General features: G+C 46.5%; 1 pseudogene; it reads right to left on the reverse strand.

The window, feature by feature from the left end:
* Positions 1-1044: 1044 nt before the first annotated feature.
* Positions 1045-5660, reverse strand: LOC120703114 (annotated as a pseudogene).
* Between the last annotated feature and the right edge of the window lie 9809 nt (positions 5661-15469).

Here is a 15469-nt window from a genome sequence, read left to right on the forward strand (position 1 = left end):
TGTTGTCGACAAGGAACGATCGCCGGCGCTAGCTGGGGAGAACGCACGGCGGCGGCGAGGACTCCTTGCACTCCTATGGAATAGAAGATGCGATCAGGCTAGTTCTAGTCTGGAGTAGTCTCAGGAGCGACGAAAAGCAACCGCGGCGATGCTTACCGACCGGAGGGGAGGAAGAACGACGGCTGCAGTTTGAGGAACTGGATTGCGAGAACGAAAGGGAAACTGGTCCTTCGGCGATCGCGAGTTTAAGAGGAGTCGTGTTCGGTTGCTGCGAGTGCGGAGAGGGAGCGGGGCAGATGAGCGGTGGTTCCGCAGAGACGGTTGCTGCGTGCTTGAGATTGAGAGAAAGAGGAATGACAGGTGGGGTCTACTGGTCATTGAAAGGAGGATGAGAGCACGACTGGGCCGAATTAGCCAAAGACCTCGCGAGAAATAGAACAATGTTATAGCACCAAGTTGATGACGTGAAATCTTTCGGCTGCTAGTTCACGTTGAGATGGTAGAATGGATAATATAAAGAAATTAAGAGAGTGTTGTATTTGCTTGATATAAGTCGAACGTGAAGGCATATTTGGAGGTTTTGTTCATGAGCAAAAATTAGACTTCAGTATAAGCAGGATATAAAACCAGAAGAGAGGAATTAAATAGGATGGGGTTCATATGATCCTTGAATAGATAACAATAGGTTCGGAATAATTCACGTGTAAGAATTGCGTCAAAAATAAAGCAAGGAAACGGAGCTAAATGATTTGTAGCGAATAGATGATCAACAGGCTTAATGTGTAACAACATTAGATGGATAAAGAATCCGGACAGAACATGTGGTCGGATGGATTTTGGCGAAGGCTAAGGAAATTTTATATTTAGAAAGTAGATTTTGAGCACATAAAAGGCTAACTTGTATTTCTTTCAGAATTTGTTCAAGTTCATTTTCACCGGACAGAACACTATGCATCACGGCATGAATGCAACAATACAAGTTGTCTTATGATTGATTTTAGTGAACTAATTAAGAAAATTTCGTAAACCATGTTTCATGTACACTAAATCACTACAACGGTACAACCTTAATCAACTTAGCAAATTTTGTCAAAAAAACTTTATGGTACAAAAATCAGGGTGTTACACTTCACTAATCAAACATTTAATTAATCACCAAACATGTCGTACATACACAAATTAAGCCAGCGCTTTCTTCTTCACGTTTGGCGCTTGAGATTGATTAGTCGGATGGGGTCACAGGGGTGCTGTAGCTTGCAAGGAGAGCAGCTGAAGAGAAAGGGCTTCACCGGCCATTGATTAGCCGCTGCTGGGCTTCTTTGAGCCAATGCGCTTCACCCGATGGGGATGATATTTGTGCCGTTAAGTCCCCGGCGGAGTAAAATCTCCCCATATGTGGCTAATTGAGGAAATCCCCCTCGGGGATCAGGGATCGGGTGCCTGTTGCCATCCCATATTAACTGGTGCAATGCTGCCGGTGAGGTTCTGCATGCCGTGGCTTGCAGAGTAGTCGTCACACAGCATCGTCGCTAGAGGTGCGTCTCTGTCACAAGCCATCTGCTGCACGTCTTGTGGCGAGAGGATCTTTATGCTCCATATGCTATTCACAAACTCCCTGGCAAATAATCATGGGATCCAACGATGATCATGCTTGCATTAATGAAAATTCAGACCGAATAAATGTGCCAATGAAAACAGGAAGATAGTTCACAATGCACGTACTGCCACGGGTCATCGCCGACGAGAAGAATATCATTTTCCCGGTCGATGAATACAAGCTGCCAGCCTGATCTTAGAGGGTCCCCAAGTTGGCCTTCAAGACCAAATAAACGCTCGAGCTCGTCACGTAACTCGAAGTAGCTTCTGAATCTGGTGATATCGAGCGATCTCATGCAGGAACCTGATTTGCAAACCTAGCATTATATTGGAAATAGAAAGGGAACAGAAATCGTCAGCAGGTGTGATTGCTAATCCAAAAGTTTCTGGTCATTCTCAAATACACAACTCTTAAGATGTAATCGACTGCTTAGCTAACCATCAACCCAACAAAAATGGACATTTGTGCATCCACAAAATAGAGTGCTATTGCAGCTACTAACTTCGCATGCTCTTTGTTTGATGCCTTTAAAGGAATATACAGCATAAGTAGGAAAAACGTACCTTCACGAAGGTTCTCACACCACAAACATCGTCAAGAGAGTTGAAGGTTCCTGATTCACCCAAACAACCTGCTATGGAGTTTTCAGGTAGCAAATTCACATCGCTATATCTCAATGAAGCTATGGTTATCGTATCAGTTCCACTACTGGCAACACCAACACTCTTGACTGTTGTCATGCCATCATGTCCTGCAAATGGTAATGATAATGATAATGAAAGCAGGTGACCCTGATCATTTGTACCGCAAGCATGGCCACCAGAACCATCTCTTGATGACAGTGGCGGCAAGGTACCAGAAATGTGAGATACATTACTCTGGTGATTTACTTTCTTAAGCTTGGGCTGCTGCATAGATTGGAGCTCAAGACTAGAAAGGGATTCCACAGCCAGCCTCTTTGAAGGCCATCCCTCTGATGCCATTAATTGGCTACCTAGAGACAGTTAAGAAGGTTTGAGGCCTCTTGGCTTGAGAAATTATGTAAACTGTGGTGCAGAAGCAGGCCTGGACCACCATCATTTCCTTCAAAGATGCTCTGCTGGTACACCGAGGACCCAGGAAGCAAAGAAGATTGCAATTGAGAAGCAGATCCAGACCTGGACATACTAGAAGCTACATTAGAAATATCATAGCAACTAGACGGGAGGTGCTGTTGCATCTCCTGATGAGATTGTTGTTGCAGAACTTGTTGTGTATGCTGCTGCTGTGGTGGTGGTTCTTCCTGCTTTTTCTGCTGCAACTGACTTTGAAGGAACCCAGAGTTGCCTGTGTTCTGACCATAACCTTGCTGCGGTGACTGCTGAGATTGGGGCTGCATCAGCTTTAGAATAGGATTTTCATACAGAGGATTTAATCCACCATTCAGATTATGAGTCTGTTGGACTGGCAGGAGAGATGATGTTTGTATCTGAAGAAGATAACATACGTGAGGTGGTTGAGATTACAACTAGAAAAAAAAAACCTTCCTACTAGTATTAAAGGGCATGCAAAAAACGAATATAAATCCGAAACCCTTAAAAGAGGCGGCGCTGCGGTAGGATGCAGCTGTGTTGCCTGTCACCTAGGAGTAGGCGTTTTGTTAACTTTTTTTTTCTATGTACATATTTTGAGCTTGGCACACGTATGAAAATAGGACAAAGTAGAGATGCAGAAACATAAACTTATGAAGGCATGATGATATAAATTGTTTTCTGAGAGGCTGAACTTTTTTTATTTAGCATAGCATTACTTTAACCGTGCACCAAAAACACTTTTTAAAAAAAATAAAAAATCACATTTGTATCTAAACAAAGGAAAATAAATGTATAGTTTGTTTGTCGAGTTTGTTCGGTAATTCCTCCGGTGAAATCAATGGTTAATCCCCATAAATTCTCAATCCTCACACCTGGAGTCGGTCACCTTACCTCTTTCCAGTCCGTGAAATTCGTCCTTCCGTGAAGCATCTTGATAATTTGTCTTGTAGTTGGTCTTTTTGACCGATCAAGTGTCACACAGACCAGACCTATCTCAATGCATTCTCTTATTTGTTGGCAATCGATTTCTTGTGTTGTATAACAGTGTGAATTTCGCAGCCTATTTCTCCAATTCTTTACTACCTGCATAATGATGAAAAACTAGAATTACTACAGAGGAAAATGAATAACATTGTATCTCTAACACAAATTGGGTCCTCCTTGAAAGTTCAAATTAATTTTCATACAAGCTCAATAAATTCCTCAGAAGATATTCCAGTCCCATCTGGATAGTCCCTGTGTCCTGTCACTATCTCTATTATTATTACACCCAAACTGAATATGTCTGACTTTGTTGAGATTAGACCTTTGTTTATGTATTCTGGCGCCATGTAACCTCTGCATTGCAACACGGGAGCGTCAACTTTGAAACCGATGTAAAGAAAATTCATTCGAAGGATCGCCAAAAGAACGAGCAATCAAGAGTTATTTGACTTACAATGTTCCATCACGACTTATTGTTTGAGTCCAAGTTTTCGTCTTACTGAAGAGCCTCGTTAAGCCAAAGTCCGCAATTTTCGGCACCATATTGTTATCAAGCAATATGTTTGCAGGTTTCAGATCCATATGAATAATAGGGGCATTATGTTGCCATTCCACATGAAGATAATGTAAACCATGACAAATACCCTTGATTATTCGGTAACGTATGTCCCAACCAAGTCCAGAAGCTTCATCTACATTTGTAAGAAAGCATGCTACTGCTATATGAAATTTTCTAACCATATGGACTACAGTCTGAAATAAAAGAAAAGGAACAAACGACCATATGTATTGATTTGTTTGTTATACCTGAAAGATACTTGCGAAGGTTTCCGTTAGGCATGTACTCCAAGCAAAGCAGTCTTTCTGACTTCTCAGCGCAGATGTATTTGCCATAGTACTGTGTATATATATTTTCTGTTTCAGAGCACCAGCCTACAAGTAATACTACATTTGGGTGTTTAAACTTCATAAGATGTTTGGCTTCATTATCAAAATGCCTATCCTTGATTCCTGGCATTGACGAATTGAGTTTCTTCACAGCAACCGTTTCCCCATTTGGTAGCACTCCCTGTTTAGAAACCTCTTATTGATACAGGCATGATTATCTGCAGCCTGTTTGACAGGGCGGGAAAATGTGATTTAATCTTACCTTATATACCATGCCAAAACCGCCTTCACCAAGTAGCCGTTCATCAGAGAAGTTGTTTGTGATGCTTCTCAAATATTGTAAGGGTAGATTGAGTGGTTCTGAAATTCCATCTTGTAACATGCCCTCCAGATTCTCATATTTGTTAGACTCACTGTCCATATCCTTTTAAGCAATATCCTGACTGCAAAATGCCTTTCACAAATTCACATGATTGCAAACATCTGTTTGTTTTCCCCAGCGTCCAGGACTGCAGGGTGCATTCAGCGAGTCATGTTGCTGAAACTTTTGTTATCTGTATGAATGATTTCACCCAAACAATTGTATAGATCTATTCAAAAGGTAGAGCCCCTTATAATTGGGAGGGGGGGGGGATTGAGGTGCAGCACTCTCTACTGGTGCTCCTCTGAGGTGCGCAGCACTAAACTTTTGGTGTGAATCTGAAATATATGTTTATATATGATTTAGCGCTTCGAAACATGATTTTGAAAGAAACTAACTGCCCAATACAAGCGGAGTCGAGCAAACTTTTTTAGAGTACAAGCAAAGTAATTCTGGATCTAAAAGCAACAGACAAATTTCAGAGCATGTATAACAGTATAAGTACAGAGATGAAAATACTGCTTCAAGGCCCAAAATCTTTTTTTCAACCAACATGCTAAAGCAGCCAGAAAGCTTAGCGGAGTAAAAGATCTTAAGAGTTTATAAGGCTAACCTGGATAAGAACTTGAGGCTTCGAGATAGATGGACAAGCAGCCGTGAAAGCAGTCAAGAAGGAGAGTCCCTGGGCTGAGAAATGACCAGGGAATGATGGGACCGAAGCAAAGAATGGTGCTAAATTGACTTGACTCGACCCAGAAGGTACCTTTTCAGCTTTATTCCCATTTCTTATTGCACCTTTTATTAGAACCTAATCCCACTTCCCAGAAACACGGTAGGAGAAAGCAAGAACGAACCTTGCTATCGCCTCGCCACCAGGCATCAGGCCATCATCGCTGGGAAGGATTACAGGCGCTAGAAGCAGGCCCAAGCCCTAAATTAGGTTACTAACACATCTAACAATTTCCATTTTGAGATGTGTCTGATTTAGCTTAAATTAATACAATAAAATTTGTGAAACTTTATTTTTTTCGAACAATTATATAATTACTAGGAAATTTAGTATAGGCAACAATTAATTTATAAAGCAACCAATATGACATAGGTTGTGTTAATGTGTGTTACATTCATACTGGATGTTTATGGTGTTTTTGAGTGTGAAAAGTTTTCTAAATGCATTTAGATGCCGAGAAAACCTTTCTGAGAATTTTCTAAATGTCTTTTCCAATTTTCTAGAGCAAACTTCAATTTTAGAGGTTCATATAAATCCTTTCATGGGTTTCAAATATATTTTTTTGAGTCTGAGGTCCATAGCTAATTCTTGGGTTTTTCTAGAATTTTTGAGACTCTCGGACTATTTTTCATTGTTTAACTATTGATCTTAGACTTTTTTAGAATTGAATTAAACATTAAAAATAGTGAAAATTTCTTATTTGATACCGATAAAACTACCCCTTCTCTTTTTGACCCTCGAAACTCTGGCTCGGCAAGGGAGCAACTGGGGGGGGGCGAAGCTCAGCCCGCCGGCGAGCGGACGCAGCCCTAGGAGCCGGCGAGGGGTCACGACTCCCTAGCTCGGCCCCCACCCCCACCCCAGAGGCGACAACCAGTCTAGGCCCCAATAGCGAGTTGTTAACCTATAGGGTCGTGTCACCTTTTTCTTAGAAAAGGGATGTAGTTTTGGTCTCTGGCGAAAAGCACAATCACGTGAAAATTTAGCCTAGAGAGGGTGAATGAGCAAATCCGAAGTCGTTCAAACTGTCCAAACCAATTCCAACTAGACAACATCACCCATAAATGCTGGTTATTGGTGGGTACATGAATTCGTAGAGAAAACCACGCCTCATACATCCCTATGTAGAACCACGAGAATTTTGAACTGAATTAAAGCAACCAATCGCACTATCTTATGTACACACACTAATACTTCCTTTTCTAATCCAGGCCATAGTAATCATCCAATAAATTACTCTGCTTCAGGCTACACTGAAAATTTTAGAAGTTGTCGTTCAATTCAAAATTCAAATGTTAGGATGAGCCAAACATTCTCTTTATTATTTGACGAATGAGTCAAATATTCTTAATGGAACCACATGGAACGAAAAGGATTGCCCACTGATTGTGCTACTCGCCGGAACGCCGCGTCCGTCGGTTTCCCGCGGCAACAGATGAACCTTGATTCTATGGAATCATGGTTTGGTAGGCATTAAACTCAGCCAAGGTTTCAGCAAACCGGTTGGTTTCCGACGAAAACCGAGTGAAAACCAAAATATCAAAGCCGACGAATCCAGGAAACCAACGACAAATACCAAGAAACCGATAGGAAAATCCAATTCCTGGCTGGTTTTCGATTCTCGGATACCATCAAGATTTCGAATCACATCGGCATGGGAAAAACCTTGGTCACAAGCACGATAAAATCTAACTTGTATGGCATGCAACGACATCAAACAACCGCAAATTGAGGGGATATCTCTACTCCTATTAAGAACCAAAGGTAGACCTGCCCGACGTACGAAACCCCCGCCCGACGTACGAAACCCTTGCTCCCTCGTCCCTCTGTAAGTTGCCTAGAGGGGGGTGAATAGGCTAAAACTGCGACCAAAGACACTTAATCCAAGATTAGAGCACAAAGACCCGCTGGCGCTTCGGCCGGTGGATGGACCAGTGGCCGGCGGACCAACCGGTGGACAGAGAATTCAAATGAATTAATCTCTAAATCTATACAAGTATGAGAGTTACCGAAACTTGAGATCTTCTAAGAATGCAATGTAGTAGTAGATCTAAAAGGGGCTTCACTAGCAACCTAGGTCACAAGCAACAAGATACAAAACTACAACAAGAGTAAGTAAGAACAATATGAACAAGAGGAACAAGCACCAAGCACACGAGACACAAGATTTAACCCGAGGTTCCGTCACCCCACAAAGGAGTCCCTACGTCCTCGTTGTTGTGGCTTGCCCACTAAGAGCACCACCCTTCTCTTCGACCACAAAGATCGAAAAGACGAATCCACTAAGGAAGCCCACAAAGAGCAATGGTGAGTACAAAATTCCGGGGGCCTCTCCACACAAGAGGGGGAGAGGCACGCGGCAACCTAGCCGCCTAGGAGCACGAAGCTCCAAGAGTAAAAAATCCGCCGGGGTGCTTCACAAGCCACGGAGCTCAAGAATCAAGAGAGGGACGATGAAGATCGAAGCTTCTCTTGATGTCTCACACAATCTCTTAAGCAAGGGAGTGGATTTGAGCACAAGAGAGGGTGAGGGAGTATGAGCAAGAGTCTCAGCTTAGGGTTTGCGTTTTGAGTGCTTGAACAGTAGAGGAGGAAGAGGGGAGGGAGTATATATACCCGGACCCTCGAAATCCAACCATTACAGAGGAGACACCTGGCCGCCGGATGGACCGGTGGCCGCCGGACCAATCGACGGCCAGAGGACCGGCGCAGAGAGGGTTACACAGGGGCTTGCCGCCGGAGCACGGTGAGGCGCCGCCTGATGAACCGGCGGCCGCGCCGGCTCTGGGCGCAGCCCACCAGAGAGCAGCGGGCGAACCTTGGGCCTGGGCCGCCGGATGGACCGGCGGCGCCGGCGGCCAGGGACCCGGCTACACAGGGAGCTGCGGCCGGAGCTAGCAACAGGGCCACCGGATGGACCGGTGGCCGCCGGACCTAGAGACAGCAAGTCTTCCAAGGAGACATTTTGACTTTGTGGAGTGTAAAGAGATGTAAATGATGATTTTGTGTGAATGTATGGAGTTGAAGAATATCAAGGAAATCATGAGCATGTGGCGAATGAAGAGTTACCCTTTGGATCCCCCTTGATAGTGCGGTTTTTCCTAACTCAAGGATAAATAGAAAAGGCCTTTCATGCTTGATATGTCGATGAAGCACCATCAACTTGAGTAGAGGGAATGGGGGGGGGGGTCACCATCCTCATTTGCTTAACATGATTGATATACAATATGCAGTTGACATCTCACTTCACACTTGCATCACTTGATACATGCATATTCTCAATAAAGCTCATTAGTAACCTTTTGAATGTTTGTTACCAATCACTAAAACCCTCACGAGGTTGATTGCACTTACAATCTCCCCCTTTTTGGTGATTGATGACAAACACCCAAAAGTGATTTAAACAAGACAATAAACAAAGCTTTTGAATACATGCACATAGACATAGTTCCCCCTAGATATGTGCATCCTTTGGAATAAGAAAAATTTGACCTCACATGTCAAATGAGCACATACAAGAGAAGTGTTGAGCTACATTATATGCATGTAATCGAGGGGTGCAACAAACAAGTGTCATATATCAAACCGTGATGCATATGACATAATATACACACAATAAATTTAGAAAGGCTTAAACAACATCACATCACACAGTCATGCATAGGAAATAGAAGTACTTCCTAGTTACTATTACAACACAAGTTCAAGTCCCATAGTTTTGCTCTCACTCTCAAAGATTAAAACTAAAAACGATAGATAGATAGATCACAACACTTGCTCTACCTTCTCCAATCCATATCACTTTGCTGACTTGCTCTTCCTTCTCCCCATTTTGTCATCAAGTACCAAAAGGGAAGCATCACAGATACTGATAGTAAGAAGGACCTCCATGAAGATCAGGCAAGGTGTCAAAGATAGCATGAGCTGCAGCTGAGGCCAAATCTTTTTGCGGCTGAGGAGGTGGTGGAGGAGGAGTATGAGACGCCCCAGCTTCATAAGAACGGAAGGGAGGCACCACTTCATGAATCTCTCCTGATTGAGGATGATGAGCTGGTTGATTGACTTCTTCTTCTTCAGCTCTCACTTCCTCATAGACATCTGCAGGGAGCCATGGGTGTCCAAACTACTGATGGTAGTAATCATCCATTGTGGTGGTGGCAGTGATATTTCTGGGTGCAGGAGGTGGAGGCACAAGAAGAAGCTCCTCTCCTCGATGATGGCGCTCAAAATTCTATTCCAGCGCATTTTGACGGGCCTGATATGCAGCATGATCCACTAAATTGTCCCTGCAAATATTGAAGATGGCTCTAAGGCCTCTGACCATAGTACTCATAGTACCACCATGATGTCTACCACTTTGACGGTCTCGTGTGGGAACAAACGGACGTGCTGCAGAGGTGGCCCTTGAAGACTCTGCATGATGTGGTGGCTCAGGGATTGGATCACTGTCCTCAGGAGCATCTGCCTATGCTAGAAGAGGAATGGCCTTAGGAGTATAAGGCTCACAAATTGAATCATTCTCAAAAATCTTTTGTGTAACTACCTCAATCATTTTCATGATGAAAGCGGGGTAGACACAACTCTTCCTTGTGTCACAGGACACATCATAGATCTCATTCCAAATCATATCAAACACATTGATCATCATGGTAGAATCAGGCTTGATAAAGGAAAGGAACCTTTGACCATCTCTGGTGATAGCCTGTGCATCACCACCCTTGGGTAGAAGAGTATTGAAGGACCAAAAAGGCGACCTAGAGGGGGGTGAATAGGGAGCCAATAAAAAAATCACCCCGAACCCTCTCTTCCAACACGTGCAAGCCCACATAGCTAAGAGGTAGCTACTAGACTTAGGACATGGCTAGGAACGAACACGTGAGAGCCTCCACGAAAATGCCCACATGAAAAGACGCTCGTAGAGATTAAGCTTGTCCTGGCAGAACACGTCGGACGGTCCGGTGATAAGCGTCGGACGGTCCGACGGTTGACGTCGGACGGTCCGACATTGCACCGGATGACAAAGGCCAAAAGGAAAAACAACCGGCGAGCACAACCACAGCAACGTCGGACGGTCCGATGTAGGGCGTCGGACAGTCTGGCGTAGGGCGTCGGACGGTCCGACAACACGCCGGACGATAAGGACAGAGCCTCGGTACAAATGGAAACCGAGCACAGTCCACACGTCGGACGGTCCGAGTCGACCGTCGGATGGTAAGGACAGAGCCTCGGTACAAACACATGCTGAGCACTATCCACGCGTCGGATGGTCCGACGTAAAGCGTCGGACGGTCCATCGTTAAGAAAAACATCAGACCCAGACGCAAAACCTCCGCGGGAAAATGATTCAACTCGGATTCGATCCAAACCAAGTTCTATGGAGCTGATACTTTGCAAGCAGCTTATCTAAGCCATATGTGAGGTAATCCAAACAAAGACCTAGCTAGTAGATTGAAGCGCCCCCGTTCTCATAGGGACTCAAATCTGATACAAATGCTAATCAAAGAGTTAGCCACACATTTATTTCAGAGTAATACAGAGTACAGCGACAACGGAAGGTGCATTTTATAGCGGAAGTCTTTATTTTAATCCACGCCTCCTGGTTGGGAAGCAGGCCCGTATCCCTTACACTCACGATCTTGCTGGCTTTCTCTGTAAACCAACAACAAAGCAAGGGTGAGTACATACGTACTCAGCAAGTCCACCTTTCCCCTTTTTGGGGTAATAGCCTATCTTTATATGCAAGGTGAAAGTGATCGGGTGCTCTAACCTAAAAGGGGGAGGGGGTGAATTAGGCACTCTAAAAACTTAGACCTATGGCTCCAACTAGTTTGCACAAAACTTAAACTAAAACATGCTATCTAGATGTGCAACTAGGTTGTTCTAGTGTGAAAAACCCCTATCCCAAAAGAGTTTAGCAACCTATGGCCTTTCCTATCAAGAAACTATTCTATGAAAGTAAAGACACACAAATTACTAGTATGAAATGCGGAAGCTTAAAGAGCGGGATAGGAGATAGCAAACTCTTGACGCGGGTGTTTATCCCGTGGTTCGGTTAGCCACAAAGGCACACCTACATCCACGTTGTTGTAGCACTCACTAAGAGTATTGCTACTCGGCCACCAAGTCTCTTCCGTGAACACAATCACGGTCACCTTGGCCCCGGCTTCCACTAAGGAGCTTCTCTACAAAGGATGGGGGTCTCCACGTCCCCCGCACAAAGATGTCGTCACCGCTCCACACCAAGTCGGAGGGTCGATGACGTTGCCGGCGAGCTTCACGCTCCAAGGTGCCGGCGCACCAAGCTCTTGTTTTGGTTCGCTAATGAACCACAGCACAAAGGCTCAAAGCCTTGCAATCTCACTCATTAAGAGCTAATCCTATACACAACACTCTCAAAGTATGCTAAGGGCTAAGGATATGATCTTGATGCTTTTGTATGGCTTGGAGATGTTCTTGGGTGTGTGTGGGATGTCCAGCAACTCCAGCAATCTTCAAATGGCCGGGGTGAGGCGTATATATAGGCCACCAAGTCTTGTAGCCATTGCTCCAACGGTCAGCAGAAAATCTGCGTATCACCGGATGAACCGATGCCTCTGGCTGGGGTAACGTCGGTTCATCCGGTCACTCATAACCCGAAGTAGCCGTTGAACTCCTGACAGCTGACGCAGTGATCACCGGTTGAACCGATGCTTTGTACCGATGCATCACCGGTTCATCCGGTGCTTAAGGATCTTCTCCTAGGCACTGACGTCATTACACCGATGGTATGCATCGATACTTCACCGGTTCAACCGGTGCTGAAGACTTGGCTCTTGCGCGACTTGCATCATCTCTGGAACACAGTACGCCCAATGCACCGATGCCCCTTTTTGAACCATCGTTTCATCTGGTGCCTATAAGCTGACTTGGCTTCGATTTCCTTCTGCACCAAAGTACCATGGCATCGGTTCTTCGGGCCTAGCTACGCCTATCTTCTCTTTCTCTTTGTCATCACTTGAACCTAAAAACCTGAGATGGTCATCTTAACAATCATATTAGTCCCATTGATTGCGTTGTCATTCGATCACCAAATCACTCGAAATGGCATAAATGGTGCCATGTTCATTTCACAAGGTATATCTGGAGCTGTAGATTTTGCAGAAAACAATGCAAGGTTCATTTTAGTTGCAACTTTTAATTATAAACCAAGGTTTTCATAACATAGGGGTGCCACTGGACTCACAGATCCATGTGGCTTTCATCCACCACCACAATAACCATCATCATGCCACAATCATATCCATATTCATGCTCATCACCAATTCCATCCATTTTTATGTTTATGAAAACTATTTGAAGAATCAGCCATAACCCATCCATACCAGTGGACTCGGACTATTCGAATAGATTTTACTCTGATCAGAGGTTGTACTAATTCCCACAAGGTGGACTTAGTGGCACTTCTATCGTCATAGCAGCCTGAATTCCACGCCAAGCCCTCACCCTTACTTCATGATCTAGCGGTGCTTTAGGGGTTTCGGGCATCTGCCGTCACTCCTTATCCGGCGATAACTCCGTGACACTTCACCACTTCCCTAGCCCCTTGTGCGCCAGCACGGCTGCCACTAGGCTATCCATTCAGGTTCGGGCTCGACCAATGCGCCCCACACAAAGTGAGTGGTTGTACTAAAGAGTTTGGCATGAAGAAAATCAATCAAGTCCTTACGGAGGGTTCGGGTAGGACCAGCCACACAATCACAATGCCCGACTCCGCGAGCCTCAACCTCCCCGGTCCTCTCCACGAGTCCCGGGTCTTGGGATAACTGCGGTCTGCTAAGTCCCCCATCCCACCCTGCCCTTTCTGCTGTGTACGACGCGAAGCCTTATCTCGACCATTGTCGGTTTGCCGAGGTTCTTCCCCATTTTGTTTCAAAATGACCCATCCCAATGTTTGTCATATTTTATCTCCACATCTCCAACTTATCATCAAGATCATGATAAGTATATTTAATGAGCAATCCCACCTAAGCGCGCTACATCTAAGATTAGGGTTGTCTATATGTGTATATTTCGCTGGTTTACCTTAGCAAGCAAAACATGCAAGTTTTAGTGTGATTATCAGGCCAATGGTGATATTTGCAAACATAGGAATTTATGCATCAAGCGGGTTCCAGTGGACTTGCCTGGTTAGCATTGTTACGGACTGCTCGGTTCTACCGTCGCACTTGTCACCTCAGAAACGGAGACGGTAAGATCCTCGGGCATGGTCTACGCGTACCAAAGGTGTATAGAATGAGTCTCAGAAGATCGGATAAGCTTATATTGAAGAGAGGGGTGAAATACTCCAAATTGGAGTTTACATCGCAGAAATAGATGGTGCCTGGTGGTCCTTACCGACGGAGATGGTTCCGGAGGATGAAGTGGTGCAGCGAGCTTTTTTGGCAAGTTGGCGGGCTCGGTAACGACAGTTACGAAGACGCCAAGGTAGGGGTGGTGCATGAGCACAACGGGGTCGGACCCGACGGAGGGGTGGGGGTCGCATAACGGAGATTGGTGGAAATTAGGAGGGGCTCTATGTAAAAGTATTTGAAATAGACTTTGGTAAGACTTGAGTGGAATGAGCGTGATTTTAGATGAATTTAGGCACAAGAATCACCTAAATCGGAGTTCGGATAGAGGAGATATGGGGTGTTAAATAAGGCAGGGGGTAGTTTCGGATTTCTGGGATAGTTCAGGGGGTAGCAAGGGGCTTTTCTGGTGAACTTTCGGTTTCAGCCCGCTAGGGAAATGCAACCTGGGCTGCGGGTGGCTTTCGGCCCGAAGCGGCCCACGACGGAGGCGCGGCGCAGCCTGGCTGGCGCGGTGCGCGGACGCGCGGCCCACTGGCTGGCGCGCGAGATGGCGGACGGCGGTGGCTAACGGCGTCGGGACGGGACCCGCGTGGTAGTGGCAGAAGGCAGAAACGGTGTCGGGTTCATGGGACGGTGATGGCGGGGGAACGGCGTTGCTGGTAGGGCCCGTGTGGCGGTGACAGGGGCACAGGTCGGGAGGGGACGGACAGCGGGGCGCCGGTCGGACCGGTTCACACCGGGTGGACCGCCGGCGGCAGGCGGTTCTCCACCGTCGAGCCAGTTCCGGCGACGAGGTCACGGGCGCGAGCACCAGAATAGTGTGACAAAGAGGATCGAGGGGTCGGGGAGGAGCTTGGGTGGCCGGGAGGGGGGTCTCCATGGTGAGGGCGCGGGTGGGTATCGATGGTGGGTGGTGCGTGCATGGTGGTGGCTTGGTGGAGGGAGGGAGGAGGAGCAACGAGGTGCTGGGGTTAAGGCGGACAGCGGGGCGGAGCTGTGCTCACCGGAATTGGGCGGGGAGCGAAAGGGGGCGGCGAATTTGGGTAGCGGGCGTCGGGCAGGGGTGGTGAACGGGCGGACAGAGCTCACCGGCGTGCTCCCCTTTTTATAGGCAACTGGTGGTGAGGAAGTCGGAGGCGGGCATCGGCGGGGCCATGGGACAGGGAGAGTTGTACGTCAACGGGACGGGGTATCGGTGATGGTGGGGTCGGCGTTGAACGACGTCGCGGGTGCGCGGCGTGCACGGCACGGGGATGTATGGCCGGGGGAGATGCCGGCGTGGCATGGCGTGGTGAGGCTGGATGCCGGGGCCGGTTGGCGGGGCCGGGAGGGAGAAGATGCTGCGGGGTCGAGCGAAGGGAGATGCCATGGCGGCACGTGTCGTCGCGTGCGTCGCCATGGCGTTCAATGCGCATGGCGTGCGGGACGAAGCTGGCGTGGTAGGTCAAGGCAGCGGCGTCGTGGCAGCGAAGGGGAACGGGGGAGATGGACCGGTGTCGGCGTGAG

Source organism: Panicum virgatum, chromosome 4K, assembly GCF_016808335.1.
Source record: "Panicum virgatum strain AP13 chromosome 4K, P.virgatum_v5, whole genome shotgun sequence".
In the NCBI taxonomy this organism is placed as follows: Eukaryota; Viridiplantae; Streptophyta; class Magnoliopsida; order Poales; family Poaceae; genus Panicum; species Panicum virgatum.